Source organism: Opisthocomus hoazin, chromosome 9, assembly GCF_030867145.1.
Source record: "Opisthocomus hoazin isolate bOpiHoa1 chromosome 9, bOpiHoa1.hap1, whole genome shotgun sequence".
NCBI lineage: Eukaryota > Metazoa > Chordata > Aves > Opisthocomiformes > Opisthocomidae > Opisthocomus > Opisthocomus hoazin.
Genome location: NC_134422.1, coordinates 44,797,555 through 44,814,733, shown reverse-complemented (window position 1 = coordinate 44,814,733; position 17,179 = coordinate 44,797,555). Strand labels below are relative to the sequence as shown.

At 41.4% G+C, this 17,179-nt stretch overlaps 1 protein-coding gene across 5 annotated transcripts in view; it reads right to left on the bottom strand.

Moving 5' to 3' along the window:
- Positions 1-17,179, bottom strand: part of SPATS2L (spermatogenesis associated serine rich 2 like) — an 83,824-nt gene that overhangs the window by 47,716 nt on the left and 18,929 nt on the right. For 3 of the 5 annotated variants that reach the window (XM_075429746.1, XM_075429749.1, XM_075429750.1), the window contains exon 2: positions 14,707-14,775. The exons of 1 other annotated variant lie outside the window; for it this stretch is intronic. The gene's annotated coding sequence lies outside the window, so the exon portion shown is untranslated. Of the gene's footprint in view, positions 1-14,706; positions 14,776-15,166; positions 15,194-17,179 lie in introns of those variants that run through there. One more of the 5 variants, XM_075429748.1, reaches the window with a different exon arrangement.

Sequence of the window (17,179 nt, the reverse complement as noted above, 5' to 3'; positions counted from 1 at the left end):
AATGAAACATTTCACTTGCCTTGTAAAATCAAGCCTTTCAACACAATAAAAAGAGAAAATATAGTAGAAGCACTTCAAGGGAATGCTGCAGAGTAGATTAGATTAAGTTTGGCAGAGCTTTCCTTCTCTCCCCTACGAAATGAAGCAATTCGTATTACTCCACACAGGTTTAAGCTAACATGAAGCTGAACCAGGGCACCTAAGGTGCTGACGCACGCCCTGTCCTGCTGACCTTACTGCAAGCAGCAATGCCCAGCAGGGCAGACAGTCAGGAACAGTCTTCAACCACTGCTGCAAATTATGCCAGGGCTCACCTGCTGCAGCCCTAAGCATGTGGCTGCTCGCCCAGCCTTCACAGAAATTCCCATTCTGTCTTCAAGCAGTGCTGAAGTCCCACTGCTCTGTGCTCAGCCTCCCCAGGCTCACCTGCCACCGCTCCACCGGCACTGCCTGTGGAGGCATTCGGCTCACAGACACCTTCCAGCTGGACAGGCCTTGAGGGAAAGCTGACAGACACTCCATTTCCTACAACACTCTGCATAAGTGGGACTGCCTGCATCTCAAGCATGAGAGAATCACGACACCAAATCTGTGCCCTGCCCCGACTATAAAACCTGGCAATGACCACCTGGCACATTTAGATTTCAGACTGAGAAACAGTATCATAAAAAGAAGAAACGTGCTCCCCTCCAACAAAATGAAAAAGAATCTCCTTGCAAATACACAGAGTGGGAAAGGAATTTATGAAAGCATAAATGTTGCCAGAAAGATACAATCTGTGAAAATACTCTGGCAGTAAGCTCTATCAGAGTGGAGAAGATTGCGCGTGACATCTCTTCCACCATTTCTGGCATCTGAAGGTACAACTTGTCTTTAGCAATGAGGAATAGAAAATTCCTGACAGAACAGGATAGGGTAATCCAGTGCTGGAAGAGTTTCCCATCTCTAGGTTTATGGATGAATAGTCTCCTACACCCCAAAAATGACATATTTCCTCATCTGCACACTGCAACGATTTCCTTCTACAATGCTTCCCACCACCCCAGCACAACAGGAATCCCAGGTCTGACTGACTTGACCTTTGCCAATGCTTCTCTAATCCCTATCTGCTTCTGCAGTCATCTGCTGCACCTTGTGCTAACCCAGTCCTTCCTTTCACTGTGCTAATTTCTTTCAAATGTCCCATGACAAACCTCTTCAAAGTTCCGCATGCAGATGCTTTGGGTGACAGTACAGCAACACAAGGCAGGAGATAAACTGATGCATGGCCCTACCAATCACGAGTTTATCAGCCCTACTAAGCAAGACTATACACACTCAGTCACTGAGTAAGATTTCCCTGTTAACAGAGCAACTGGAGTTTAAAATTCTGTCACTCAAATATGTTCATAGAGTAGATCAATGCTAGAATGGGGATTTTTTTATTTTTTAATTTTTATTAAAGGAACATTTATTCGTCTCCAAATCATTCAAAATCACCCTGCTCTAAAAAGCTAACATGCAAGGTACAGGCAGAACAATGCAAACACAATTTTAGAGCCAGCTTCAAAAAATGAGATGTAAATGCTAAGTATCTAATGAGATTGGTAGCAACCTGCACTATGCTTTCATCTTGTGCGCTTCTACTTCCTCTACAGAATCACAACTCATTTTTAAATGGGATTCGTGTCTATACATGTGTTTAATACCACACCGTCTTGACTGCAGACTTCCACATGCCTCAGATAAAGAAAAAATCAGCAGAATCAGAGACACATGGCCCCCATTCCACATTTGACTTTGACTTTTATTATAAAGCAATGCTACCAGAGAATTGCAGATGAAGGCAGGCATGAACACACGTTATCTAACACAGTTTTAAGTTAACGTTTTTGTATGAGAAAGATTGACAAAAACTGCAAGAGTGCAATTTCAAAATTCAGGTCTTTCAGAAAGGAATTCTTCTGGTTTCAGATTTTATTTCAGAAAAAAATTACCTTATTGGGCCAAAGGCCAAACATTAGCGTGCATATGATTGTTAGTTACAAAAATTAGGGTCCTTAGCTGTGCACAAAGCCCTGCCACTGTGGCTGCAAAACTACAAGAGATAGCATGAGATTTAGACACTTGTCTTCACTATCTTGAGATTAGCAATGGGTATGATTTTCTATTTGCTGTAGTCTGTTGTACAAAGATAAATATAATAATTAAAAAATAAATGCATAAACATAACCAGCATCAAGAGCATCTAGGACATATTCACAAGTGTCCTCCTAGCTGTTCTTTTAGCCTTCTGTGTCATTGTAAATGAACACGTTTAGTAAAAACAACCTCAAGTGTAATTAATATAGAACTGCTATCTTTCCAGTGCTGTTTTATGACTTTCTAAAGATTGTAACCAGGCATGGTACACACCATCTTTTTGTATTTCCTGTTTTTCAGAAGTCTGAGATTAGACACTTCAGGCTGGTTAAGTGCCTCCAGGCAGCCTTGATGATATCCGAGGCCTTTAGTATCCTCTTCTTTAAATGAATGCATAAACATATGTGCGTGGGTGCATACACATTCCAGAACATTCTCCATTTCCAGAGCCCAGTTCCACTACCGTCTCCTGGGTCATGCTTGTCTCACCACCAAATACAGCAGTTGCCCCTGCTTTCTCCCTTCTGCACAGTTAACACAGCCCGATCCCCTGATGGTCACCACGCTGCCTGAAACCTGCTGGCGGCAGAGAAGGGAACAGGATGCAGGAAATAAATCATCTCACTGATTCCACATATAGGTCTGGATTCCTACAGGAAAGAGGCTTATGCTCCCCCATGGTTTATCACCTCCTCCCTGAGGATTTCTGAAATGACTGACACTGCTATCTGAGAAAGAAGCAGATGTCCCAGAGTTACTACAGCGTTGCAGACTGCTTGCTTGAAAACAGGTAGTAAGGCATAAAAGTTTGGAGATGATGCAATGGTGCAGCAGCAACTCAGTCATGTTATTTAACACTATAAAATTCATACCTGAGAGGCTGTGAACCTATCTTCTGCAAAGAGAAAATGGACAGAGGTGAGGGTGGGATATGAGAGGAAGGACAGTCCTGAGCACCTGCATCAGCATCTTCTGAAGCCTGTCTCCTATCCTTCTCAGATTTCTGCCAAAGGCAGGAATAGTTCCAAGCAGGTAGCACAGTAACACCATGATGTGCAGCCAGTGTCACAACAAAATGGTTAGGCACCAGTAAGTCCTGCACCTCATTCTGATATACTACAGCAAAGGCTGCTTTCAAACCTCTTGCTGTACACTCTTTAAATGCAGGTCTGTCCTATCCAAGCTAAGCTCTTCTTTAACACAAGTTTCAGCGTGACATCCTCACAAGATCAGTGAATGTCACTGTACTAACTGATGTTCATTTATGGCAGGTGACTGACACCACGTGACAGTGACCACCAGAGTCACCATCCCAGAGACATGTAAGTATAAGCACCTGCTAATTTTGTAGAATATACATTGGGCTGAGAAGGATCCAAAACAGTTGCTTATGTTTAGGTCATTAACACCATCCTGCATCTGAGCAATGGAAATCAATTTCTAAAAAAACCCTAAAAAAGTATAGATTTTGGTACCTTCAGAACCAGCTTTCGCACAGCAAATATTGCTCAAGCTTAAATACAGTGTAAGTAGCATTACACTGCAGTGAAATAAATCAGTGATTGTCATAGCATCAGGCTCACAAGGGCAGAAAATTCAGGAGAACAGCTGAACTCAGAGGGCTGCAAAATATATGCCCGCATTTGCAGTAATGATAAAAAAAGGTAGTAAGTGGTAACTTTTGGAGATTTTTTCTTGCACTTCTGAGCAATTCGTTCAGGAAGTTTAGCCTAATGTGCTCAAGAATACCAAACATTAGAAATTACTTTTCTTTTTCCTAATGCTTCAGGCTGAATTCTAAAGCCATCTATCACCTCCTTGCATTTTCCCATTGAAAAATGTGGTCCCTGCTTTTACCATATTTGTAATGACACAGGTAAGAACTCTGCCAAATGAGACACCTGAATTACGACATTGGCAGAATGCCAGCTCTGCATGAATTACCGCAAATTATTGGAATGAAGAATCGGGCCACAGAAGGGGACACATGTGAGTCCTGTGGAGAGCAACGTATCCAACAGACAGGTACCAGCACAAAGTAGATAATCTGTAACTGCTGAGCTAGCTGGCTAGATAGGTAGGTAGGTATATATACATAGACAGGCACATTACACATACCCAGAAACACCACTTCCACTAAGTTATTCTGTGATGACCCGCGAGTCAAGGTATTTAAGCTACATACATCCACTCATTTTTTACTATCTGCCAAAGAATCATCACAGCATCGTGAAGTTTCACTACAAAACATATTAACTTCCCCTGACCAGCAACCCTCTTATTGGTATAAAGTTGTTTTTCTTCTAATGATACATACATATATTCCATAGCAATACACATGCATTCTTACGCTAGCAGTCAGCGTCTGTACTTAACACAGTAAACAATTATTTGTTTCCATGTGATACGAACACTACTCATTCCTTTGATGGCTGTTTGGCTTCCATCCATAAAAAAGATCTTTGATTCATCATCTCACATTCTGCACCTGTGCATTAAAAATACACACAATACAAATAACCAAACAGATTAATTTTGTGTGGCCTATTATGATCTGTTTACAGAGTCCAGCGGATGGCAGTCAACTACTCTAGGGTGGCAAAGAGCTTAGGATGAGTAATCCCCACTCTCTTTGCATGGTGGGCAAGCGATTGCAAGTCCAGAACCTGCAAAGTTCTCATTATTGTTCACTTTCCCTTCCTGTTGTTTGACAAACTTGTATGAAATTGCATTTAAATTCAGTCAAGGTACTTCTAATGATATCATGAATCAAAACCAAAAGACTATGTCATACTGCTGGCGAAAAACAGACACAAAACTACAAGGCAGATCAATCTCCCACGCTCCATCTTTGTTCAGAAGAGATGGTAAGGACGAAAAGGTGCTCAAACTTCATGAAGTTGTGGAAAATCCTGCTATAGAAAAGCTAATCAAGTGTTTGCTAAATACTGGACACCAAAACTTTATTTAACTTGAGAGTGTTCTAGGAACACATTCTAGCCAGTTCAGCAGTAGTTCAGTGGGTGGAAACTATGAATATAATAAAATGCTTTATGAAATAATCATACTTTAAATAAAATAAATTTGAAAATAAAATAAGCATAATTATTTAGAAAAATACCATTCTAAATGCTGAAAAACATCATCAAAACACATGTAACAGTATGTTTCTTAAACAAAAACTAGGAATTCAGCTTCAGAAAATGTCAAAAATTTCTGGAAGGGAGCCTTGTTGCAGCACAATACCAGGCCTTTCCATGAAAGGGTATTTACATGGTATAAGAGCTGTTTCCTAGCAAACAGCCAAGTGACTTAGGCACAGCCTCTGAAAATTCCTCCCGTCCTCTTTACCATACTGATTAGTAGCCAAACATTTCTTTTCAAGCCAGACCCTCTCTAAAGCTGCTCGACCATTGCCATTTGAAGCAGAGTGCCAGGAATCTGAAGCCAAGTTTCCCACCTCAGTCGGCATGCATATCATCGTGTGTTTGAACCCCCTGCCCACTCGGGTTTGTGCCCCTGCTGAGGTACGTGATCTGATTCGACCTGACCAACTGGCAAGTATATCGATGAAAGGGTGTGAATGGTCGAATGCACATTTAGTTCAAAACTGAGGTGGCAGTGCTACCCATTGCTCTTGTTTTTGACCCATACAATTTATACCACCCTTTTACCTAAGAAGGAAACACTCACCAACGGCACTGAAACTCTACTCCACATTAAGAAACTACACTGAACTACAAAAAAAAAAAAAAAACTGAAACGCTGAAATAAGATAAACCAGGAAGTCTCCCAACAGTTTTTCATTTCAGAGTTGGAAATTATCAACTCATTAAAATCAGAACTTCTGAGAGAATGAGAAGGAGTCCTGTTCTATAAATCCATCTGATAAATGTTTACTTAAACGAAACAGCTCAAATAGAAGAAACTGAAAAAACCCATCCCAGCAAACCAGTGACAAGAGAATGTCTCCAGCCTACAGATCTAGTGCCTGTTCCAAACCAGCCTCCTGCTACACTAGAAGTGTGCTTTGACCCCTGGGCCATTCTGAAGAGGAGAAGAGGAATTTCTCTAAATATTTTTCATCTCCCCTTCAAACCCACCTATTAGTTTCCCAGAACCAGTTAAGAGCCAGTAAAGGCATTCCCCCACTCCAGAGGTCCAAAGCCCAGAATCCCAGTAACACTCCATCAATATCACAACCGCCAGCGGCCGCTCAGGATAAAGTAGCAACTTACTTGGCTCCCAATGCTCTCCACTTTAGGGACTGCTCCTAGGGGCTCTATAACCTCCCCATTCTGCAACAGAATTACTGGTGAGAGCCTGGAGCCTGCGTTCTGCTGGCTGGCATCCTAGAGGAGCATCTGAAGAGCATCACTCTGGTTCAGCATAAACTGAAGACATCCAGAACTCCTGGGTTTACTATATATACCTCACTAGTAGAGCTAAGCCCAATTTGGAATAGCTGGATTCAGCTAAATGGCTGGTAAAATGGTCCTCTCCAATATGCAGGAGCGAGGGATAGGGGATCTGGAAGGAAAATTTCAGACTGAAAAAAACCTCACTTTCCCAGCAATGCTTGCCAAAACAAATACTAGCGTCTTGCTCTTCCTCAAGCACCTGAAGGAATCTTGCCAAACATACTGATAAAAAGCAGTGAAATAATGAAATGCAATCTACTCGAATGCTGCATTTGCGTGAACCCCCGCAAAACAAAACGGTTAACTTTCAGTTTTTACAAACTAGGTAGTATCTTCCAATTCATTCTTGCCAGGGGCTTGAGTCATTATAAGTGATTTACATTGGCTCTTGTTTCAGCTCAGAAATGGCACGCCAAGAGACAGTGTCAGTTAATTTGCTTCTGCAGTTGCCCAAACGTGGACTGCTAGAAGAGTATGGCATGGGAATGCTCATAGCAAAGTACGTAACGTAGTAGTATATGTTGCCTCAATCACAGTGGTTTCTCTAAGCACTAAGAATAGAGGGACAAAAGTGAATGCCAGGAAGTGTTCAAATTCACAGTCATTTTAGACGTTAAGAAATAAAATTATCACAAGGAATCAAACTTCTACTAGCAGACTGGTAGTGTAATTATAATAGTAAATTCTCATAATCATGGAATAAATTTCAAGTTCAGGGAAAGTCCTGGAGCTATTCACATTTCAGCTTGCGTTCTATTAAGTGTCCTAAGTCCACACTGCCTTTCCTTCTCACTCAGACATCACTGAAGACCCAGTTTACCACTGCTAGATTCTACCACTGCAGGGCTGATTCTCAGCAAACACGGGTTGGAGCAACTCCTTTGAATACCAGGAGCTGCACAGACTTTAGCCAAGCACTCACTGGTCCTGGAGGTCCAGAGAAGAGCCTCTGAACATGGCCACCAGTGCTGCCCAGGCCAAGCACCACACGTACCATGGTGAGCTGGCAAGTTCATGGGCAGTTCGGGGAGGGGAGAACCGTACCAGAGCTCTGAAAGAGCTACCAGAAGTAAAGTGCGTCTGATGAAAACCGATAAAGCCAGATACTCAACTGGAGGCGAGACAGACCTAAAGAAACTTTAATGCAGCTAGGCCTCAGGTGACTAATGTATGTTCAAAGCATATGTAAGCATACTTTATGAGTCAGTGAAGTTATGCATATGCTGGAAGGTAAGTACCTGATTTAAATGTGCCAGAGCAGTCTGAACCTTCCAAAACTGAACACTGAAATTAAATGCAGCCTTTTATTTTCTAAGACCAAGTCACTCCATATAGGTCCTTTGAAGAAGATGCAAGTTGTTCCTTGAACAGTATTTTAATTTTTTATATATATACACACACACACGAAATGTACGTACATAAAAACTCCAAAAAATGCTTACAAGTTCATCTATGACCTAATGTATACCCACGATAAACAGACACAGGCCCAGCAATATTTCCATGTGAACAGTACCCATAGAATCACACACTACACTGGAAGCAATACCACTGACATTTTGCTATTCCCAGACTGAACACAAATGCTAGCCTTCCTCTCCTCCCCCACCTTCCTCCAAGCAAGGAAAACATTTATTTCCTATGTTAACAAAAAGTATTCTTGGAAACAAAACAACAAAAGCATATAAATAAGTTAACCTATAATCACTTACTGTTCATACAGTCCTTCAACCTAATTGCTATTACACATTAAAATAAGTGGCTATTACAGCATTTACTGGACTTTGAACTGCACTTTTTTAGAGAAAAAAACCACACCAATTATTCTCTTCAGCTGAAATCCACACTACCCAGGTACATCAAAATTCATTGTAAAAGTAGAGTCAATCAATGCAGACTGTGTACGGCCAAAAATATGCAACCCCCCCAATAGTCAGGAGACAATGCCAGAAAACTTTTCTGCTTCTGAAGGTCAATAGCATATGAAGTTTTGCCTGACATGCATGAATGGAAGCCCTTATTTAGTCAGGCATATAAGGGTTTTTTTTAAAAAAAAAACCAGATTTCTTAACTCGGTAAGGACAATCCTGATAAAGAAAGCTATTTGGCTTGCCATGGAAATGAACACAACTTGTGGACAGCAAATGGGACTAATTTTATCAACAGAATAAAAAGAAGGCATTTTGTTCATCTGTTGAGGAACATTTCAAAGAAAATAAATGTATGTTTTACTTTGAGGGTACTTTGCTCGAAGACAAGTAAGATCAGTTACACTGTACAGCACAAACACACACTCTAGGGCATTTCTCAGCTCATCTGTTTTTGCCCATCCACTGGAGGCGATCTTTGGCATGCCACAGTCCATGAATTGATAAAATCGGTGGCACATTAGACAGATCTTTACTTTGCATCTGTCCAGAATTTCTGCAAAGGAGTATTTAATGTAGCTTTCTATGATAAAGTCGCATACTATGTGCTCGACAGAATCTAGTGTTCAAAAGCATCAAATTAATCTCTCCTTTGCAGTTGCCAGCAATGCGCTCTCTGTTGAAACTATCAGTATGCTAAAGGACGCCATACCGACATTTCTTGGGCAAACATGTATACCAGCACGTTTCAGATGAGTGCACAGAAAAGCATGTTTTGTATATGAACTTCAAAATTGCCCTAACTGCTAAATTCCTCTTCCCACTGCTGTTAATTAGCAACATCGCAATAGCACTTACAAGGCTCCTACATACCACGTGTAGGCACTATCAAAGAAACAGTGCCAGTTAACAGAGCTACCACACTAAGCCAGTCAAATTCTCAGTACCTCAACTTGCTCTAACCATCCTGTAAACAGTAAGAACTGGCAGACAATAAATGGGGCTGGCTAGGAATTTTCCAATCAAACAGGGATTTTTCTGGGGCGGGTGGAGTTACTTCATCATAACTGAAAAATTTCTCAAACATCTGCTGAACAAGGCTTCTCCAAAAATCTAATCAAATTCCCTATGAGCCAGTCATCCTTCCCCAGAGAGCCCAAATCACAGCAAAACTTGGGATAAGCAAAGTTCAGCTTATCAAAGCAGGAAGTTATTGTGGCTTGTGCAGTCACAGAAGAGCTGACCACAGCATTTATTGTAAAGCACAGCCCTGTATAAGTCATGCCTCTCCTTCCCTCTTCTAGAGCCACCCCGAGTAAAGGCAAAGGTGCTTCCAGAACAGCAAGTCTATTTATAAGTGTCTGACTATATTTTCATGAAGCCATGCACAAAGTTATCATCTTCATTCATAAAGAGCAGTTCTGGCAGTCATTTGTACAGATTTCTTACTGTAGACAAAACCATGGAGTCAGAACTGTCACAAACCCACATCTCCAATTTAGCCCCATACCAAAACATGCAGGGCTGGCTCTGCAGGCAGCAGATGCGAGCCATGACTAGATTCTGTGGTTAACAGAGCTCTGTCACTGACATCCACAAAACCAACGATTTTGGCTGAAGAGCTGGCTCTATAGTTGCTCAATATTTGGGCTCTCCTCTGCAACAATTAGAAAAAAAAAAAACCAAACAAAAAAGACCCATGTATAAGAAGCAATTTACAAAGGAGATTCAGCACTACTGGCTGTCTTGTTTAAATGTGCAGATTTCCCAATAATATTGACACAGGTAGAGTTGTTCCAAGAGCTGAACTTTATCCATCATTATTTTTCCAGGGGCTCTACTCATTAACTGAGACCAGACAGTCTAGTCACCTTGCTCACAACCAGAGCACAGCAAACAGGGAATGCTTTGGCTCTTTTTAAACTGCCTGAACTGTGCAGTTGGAGGAAAAATACAAGAACTCTTTCACCGCTTTATCCCCACATACACCCTGCTTTTGGACAGGGCACAAATTACCGCCTGGGTCCTCCATTCCAGCAGAACACACACTCCATCCTACTGCCCTCAGAAAAGGTGTTTGCTCCTCTGCTGCTGAGGATGAAGATATCCACATTTCTTCCAACCTACACTGAGTGCACGCTCCATAGAGAGAACAAAAATGTAAGCTATCACTGGCGACTAAGAGCTACTTGCTCTGAACATGAACTTTCACAGCATGAACAATTTCAGAACATACTGGAGGGGGGCTATTCTGTCCTGCCTTCACTGTAGGCTGCTTTTTTACGAATATGTTCACTCTCTGCCATCATTCAAGGAAACCTTTATTCAAACCAGTGCTTAAGTACTGAAAAGCCACGAGAAATTGTGTAACACCTTTTATCAAGACATTGAAGTTTCAGTTTCACTGTGCTTACCGTGTGACCAACCAAATGCCATAATGTTGTATCTCTCCTGGAATCGGACAGCATCGACAAATCCAGCAAGAGATTTGATGACGGCCACCTGGAACTCTTACAGTCAGACCAGTCACATTCCTCCTATATGTTCACTAAAGCCTTTGTGATACTTTTCACCACCAGGAACAAATGCTTATCCATCTTAATATCAACAGAAGTGGAATAAAGAAGGGCCAGCAGTCCAAACAGCCTAAAAGTAAAGAATCTCTTCAAGAACTCAAGTTGATGATTTCCTCATGAAACTGTGTGAAATCTCAACCTGCTTTCAGTTTCAGACTTTGATGTTGATCAAAGTGACAAGTGAAATCCAGTCTAAATTATTTCTTGAGCTCTTTGCGTCACACAGCTGCCAGTTATTCTTCACTGACAGCAGCATACATGATCAAAAAATAAAGTGTTGTACGGAAGAACAGGGACGCGGACAGTAAAGTGATTCATTAAATTTTTTTCAGAAGTGAACTAAGATTTCATTCCTACTTCTGATCTTTTCTTTTTATTTATCAATTTCCTAGGACAATCACATAATTCTAAGTCTTAGTGTTTTAATTTTGAAAGCATTTTATCTGTCCAGTCTCATAATAAATGCAGACAATTCCACCTCAGAAAACTTGTAGAGTTGATTATTTTAAGGTATAAATTTACATATTTATACAGACAGTAACAAGACGAATCTACAGGCAATTACAGAACTACCCATTTCTGAGGTAATTTGTCCAGTGTGAACATGAGACTTTTCTTCAGAATTCCTCTTGCAGGACAGCAGAACGGAGTCAGCTTGAACACGCAACCCCTATTCAGAAGAGCACTTAAGTGCTACTGAATTCCATGAACCTTAAACAAATGTTTTGAGACATTTTTCGGTGAAAAATGAACTTCACCACATACTTAGCGTCTTTTTGAACTCTTTCAGAACTGCCCACAATAAGTAATGAAAATGTCACGTCTGCACATGCAAGAAAACATTTTTAACCAAGAAAACTCTGTTCTTAAGACCTTACAATAGGATTCTGTTCTTCTGATGATTCTTTTTTTAGCACTACATTAAAAGTAAGTAAGTGTACTGAGTCTGGCTGGGATGGAGTCGGCTTTCTTCCTAGCAGTCCCTGTGGTGCTGTGTTTTGGATCCGTGGCTCCGACGGCGCTGACCACCCACCAGTGCCTTGACCAGTGCTGGGCTGGGCTTGCACAGTGCCCGGGCCTTCTCTGCTTCCCCCTGCGCCCCACAGCCAGCGCTGGCAGGGGACACGCCTGGGACAGATACTCCTTGCTATGTACCCTCACGTTCAGCAATAACAGCTGGGGTAGAGGAAGAAAAAGATGGGGCTTTTGTTTCCCAGGTGGCTGTTGTCTGGAGACTGGCTGGGCATCGGTCTGCCCATGGGAGGTGGTGTGCCACCCCCTTCGCTTCGCTTTGATCCCCCCCCTGCATTTTCTTCACCTGTTAAACTGTTTTTATCTGGACTCAAGAATTGTCTTGATTTTGTTCTTCCTATTTTCTCTCCTTGTTCGACTGCGAGGAGCTGGTGAGGGGAGTGAGCGAGCAGCCGTGGGGTGCTTGGCTGCCAGCCAGGGAAAACCCATCCCAGCCAGTCATACAGAAAAGCCATTCCAGAGTGGTGTATTATACTCTTCTCGGATTCCAGTGTAGAATTTGCCACAATATTCAGTGACTATAATATTCTATTATTTCTGTAGTTCTTTGTATGGTGCCTTAAATCCAAGTATCTGAGCTGAGTATAATCCTCAGCGTAACTCTACAGTCTGGGGAAGCATTCATTATTATCATTTTACTGATGGGTAGAGAGGTGGAGAGAGACTATAGGAAAAGATTTTCAGAGTTGATTAAAAATTTTGGCCCTATTTCCAGAAAGAACATTTACACACTCCAGCCATCTTAATAGCAACCTGAAGGTTTCTCAGAGCTGGAAAGCCAGCCCTCCACAAGTCTGAGAGCTTTATTGACCTCCCTACCACTGCCCTTCCAAGTACATGATCTATTGCACAAATTTGGGCCTTCACGAACAGGCCAGCAACAATTTCCCTATTTTCAGGGCCACAGACATTATTCTGGTGTGGAAGACCAAGTACGGCTGAAAAACTATCATCTTTTCACTGAAATCACTGAACGCCAGCACTGCTCTTCTGAGAAATCCCTGTGCTGTGTAACACTGCTGACAAGGGTGGAGATGCTTCCAAGGTATCTTGCTCTCTAGGCAGGCCATCTGTTCCTGACAGATCAAGGTCTGGTCAGGAACTGACCTGATGATTCACTTAGTTGTAGTAAATAGAGCTTATAGCCAGACAAGTAATAGTTCATCATGTACTTGGCCACGCTTGGGATCAGCAGATGCGTAAGAACCACTTTGGACATCCGTATCATTTTTTTCTTCTTTCCTTTGAGGAAGTCACACAGCTCACCACTATTGAGTTTAGCACGCTAAGCTACTAACTAGTAGATCAATTCCATTCAGTCACTCCTGTAAACCTTCCACCACCAAAAGCTTTGGAATTTTGCCATGTAGCAACTCTGCGTAAAAAGAGTTTCAAGCAAAAAGCAAATCCTTAAGAAACAGCATAACTGCCCTCCACCACAGAAACAGGGCGCCTGCAGCAAGTGATATGCAAAGAAGTCCTCCTTCTGCCTATTTATTATAATTCCTGAGCATTGCACAGACCTCAATACATAATCTGTTTATCATCCTGACACCCATGCTCAAGCGCAGGAGTACTATCATCTCAGTTCACAGATATAAAACTGAGGCATTAAGTGATTCACTGAAAAATTCTCAGGATGCTATTCATAGGGAACACAATCCAGATGTCCTAAACTGCATGTAAACTGGAGAACCTTAAAGACATTTGAAAAAACGGTGACCCCCATTAGAACTACAGAGAATGATGAGGTCATTAGCCCACTTGTTACACTAAGGCTTGGAACAGACTGAGCTTATGCTTTCGTAAGGTGCTGGACAGAGAGAAACTGCCTGCTCTCAGACACAACAGAAAATGGAATTACTTGATTTGTTTAAACAAGTATTTTCCTCAGAACAAATGACAACAAACATTGGGTTCAGACCACCTCTGAACCGAGGCAATTGCTGAGACCTTGTTTCTCAGTTTTGTAGCCTATAGGTTTATCTAATTCATTTTTTATTATTACTATGAAGCTGCGCTTTCCCAACATCCTCTGAACATCACCTTGGACTATAATTCATGTGCGATGATTTCGTAATACCAGTTCAGCAGAACTTTCAGTTGCAACCACGATACATCTTCACAGCAGTTTGAACAATTAAAAAAAGGATGAGGAGAAGCAGTAGGACAACACAGCAAGAGGTGATCAACTTAATGACACAGAGAAAGAAGATAAAACGAAAGAAATTTATCTGGAGTGGTGAAAGATAGACACTGCAGAAAAAAACAGAAATCAAAGCAGCTTCCAAGAGCTTCAAATCGGCTGCACTGTCCTGGTGAAAGAAGCCCCCCCGCATGCACTGATAGACCTATAAATAAAGTACCTTCCTATCTGTTATCCGTCACACACGCATGCAATGTGAAAGCGGGCACACTTACCCACTAATGTGTGTCTTTGTAAGAAGTTAAAGCTACACAGCTAGGAATTTAGAAAGCACCATTTCATTAACTGTTGCATTTGCCTTTTTTTTTTTCCTGTGATCACCGTGGCACACGGCACTATGATCAGCTTTAGCAGGACAGCTTAAGAAACCTGATTAAGTCAGTTGTAAATTATACGTTGAAAGAGACTTACAAGTTTCTGAATTTATCCAGTCACATGTCAGTCACAATGATTAGCAGAGAGAGATATAAAAAGTATCTTACCACTGTGAGTTACTCCAGTTTCTGTTCTTGTTTTTCTACTTCAATAGACTATACCTCTTGAAAAAACAGCTGAAAGTTAAAAAGAAAGTAATTAGTTAATTCACTTCTGATTTACTTTACTGCTCCCTCCTTATAGTAGACTTCTGCGAAAAAATATCCCTCATGCCCTTATTGCTCTGGTCAACACGTGGGGGTGCTGATAGATGCCCTTAGTGGTTTTCACAGGGCTTATCTTCACTGCCACGCAAGCTTAGGCAATTACCTAAGCCTTGCTGTTAGCCCCATTCCTGACCACACATACAATTCTCCCAGCTAAAACAAACACGTTTTTAAAACTAACTCGTATTTTAAACTCAAAATAGCTGCACATTGGGATGTGCGGACAGATAAACCTTAAGTGATGCGAACTATTCTGCCCATTAATGCAAGAGGGCCATAGGTGCAAGTTACAGTAACTCACCAACGACTAATCAAATCCTGCTGAGCAGCACCAGTGCAATTTCAGTGTGGTCACTCTCCAATAAGCAACATTATTATCTCCAGAATACTGACTCAGCTGAAACAAAGGGAAGCCCAAAGAGTGACACCAGCACTTTGCCCACAGTACAAGGTCTTTGCTGATTTGCACACAAATTTCAGAGGAATTATCCCCAAAGTTAAAGACATACAACCACACAAACAGCTGAGTGCCTGTCTGTGTCCACACACAGATGAATGGAAACCGATTTCCCAATTTCATTAGCAGGAGAGGAAAAAAAAAAGTAATAGGTAAGTTTTCTGCTCTGCTCTGCAGCTGGAAGAAGGCAGTCATGAACTTGTCTATGAGTTAACCATGCATGCCAGACAGGAATTATTCCTTTCTAGTTGCTACTTAAGTGAATTGCACACTGGTCCTTGTTTGCTTTGGAATGAGATCAGTTCAGCAGTCCCTCAGCTAACCCTAGAAGTATAACGTGACATTTCTGAACACGTTGACTGCTGAAATCAGCCTCTTCTAAGCCACTACGACTGAATTGTCTTTGTAGACTTATTTTTCCTTCTGTATTATAAAATACTCTCTCTGTAATAGACTAAAATGTATGAATGCTGTCCTATTTAATCCATTTTATCCTTATTGAAACTACATATATGGCCAAAGCAAAGTTTTGAAGTGCAAAAGTCCTGTCAGAGTCACAGGTCTTATTTTAAAGCAACGTAGAAAGCTCTTAATTGCTTCTGCACCTGAAACAGCCAGGTGTTCCCTGAAGCACCTCACCTAGCAAATGCTCCCATTAAAGGCTCTCACAGCTTAGGTCCCAAAGTTCATCGCAATCTAAACACACATTTCTGCATGGCTTGTTGAGTCACAGTTATGTTCAGTATCAAAGGAATGAATGGAACAATTTAAAATGTGATGCTTCAGTGAAGAAATACAAGTACTCACACATGTCACAGCATTAGAGAGCACTTGTGGGTGTTGGAATCTACACAACAGGCACAGATTGACGAGACGAAGAGAGGGGCTGGAAACCCGGTGAGGGAAGCATGCCCAATGCCATGCCTTTGGGCAGAATACCCTACCCCAGAGCTCAGGAAGAGGCCTATGCTATAGCCCTGCCAGTACTTTGTTCTTCCAGTGCAAGCAAGGGCAAGGCTTGGCTATTTATTCCCTGCAAAGGGACACAAGGACGGGCTGAGAATGAGGGAGACCACTGCACATCCCTTTTAACTAGTGAGCACCTGAACTGAGACTGAGAAAGGCACCGTATTCCTAATAGCTACTGCATTATTTACACCAATATAGGGACATCTAACTCCTTCCAGCAATGTCTGTAGTCTGCAGGTGGTATTTTTAGGATTTAAACAGCACAAATCAGATCACACACATTATTGTACTGAGGCACCCTACCGATTCCGCTTTTTTCCTGCATAACACACCATATGCTAAACCACAGTTTTGATCATCTTCAACCCAAGCTGAGAGAGAGATTCCTCTCCAACTTCAGTGGAATATTAAAATCTGAAAAGTCAGATGGGAAGAGTTTTACCACTTTAAAAAGAAAAGTACTTTTTTTTCCCCCTGCTCAGTGAGTTCTTTTGACAATTTTTATCCTCTTGAACTTCATGAAATATTGAAGACCAAAGTGACAGGTAATCTCAGAATCCCATTTCTTGATGTGGTCTCATGTATGAAGTATGGTCACTGGTATGAAATTATTCAAGTTAGAACTGTAATTATTGTACTTTGAGGGCTGTTACTATTAAAGAATATTTTAAAAGACAAAGGAACACAAGCAAAAAATAGAGGTCAAAAGTTTTTGTTTTGCATCACTAAAGTAAAGAAGCAGATAACCAAGACAGCTATATACCATATGTAAAAGTAAAAAAAAAAAAAAAAAAAAAAAAAAAAGTTTTATCTGACATTGTAAAGGTTTATTCTTTTCAAGCAATACCACATCTATCAAGTTAGACCAAAAGAGATGTAATACCTTGA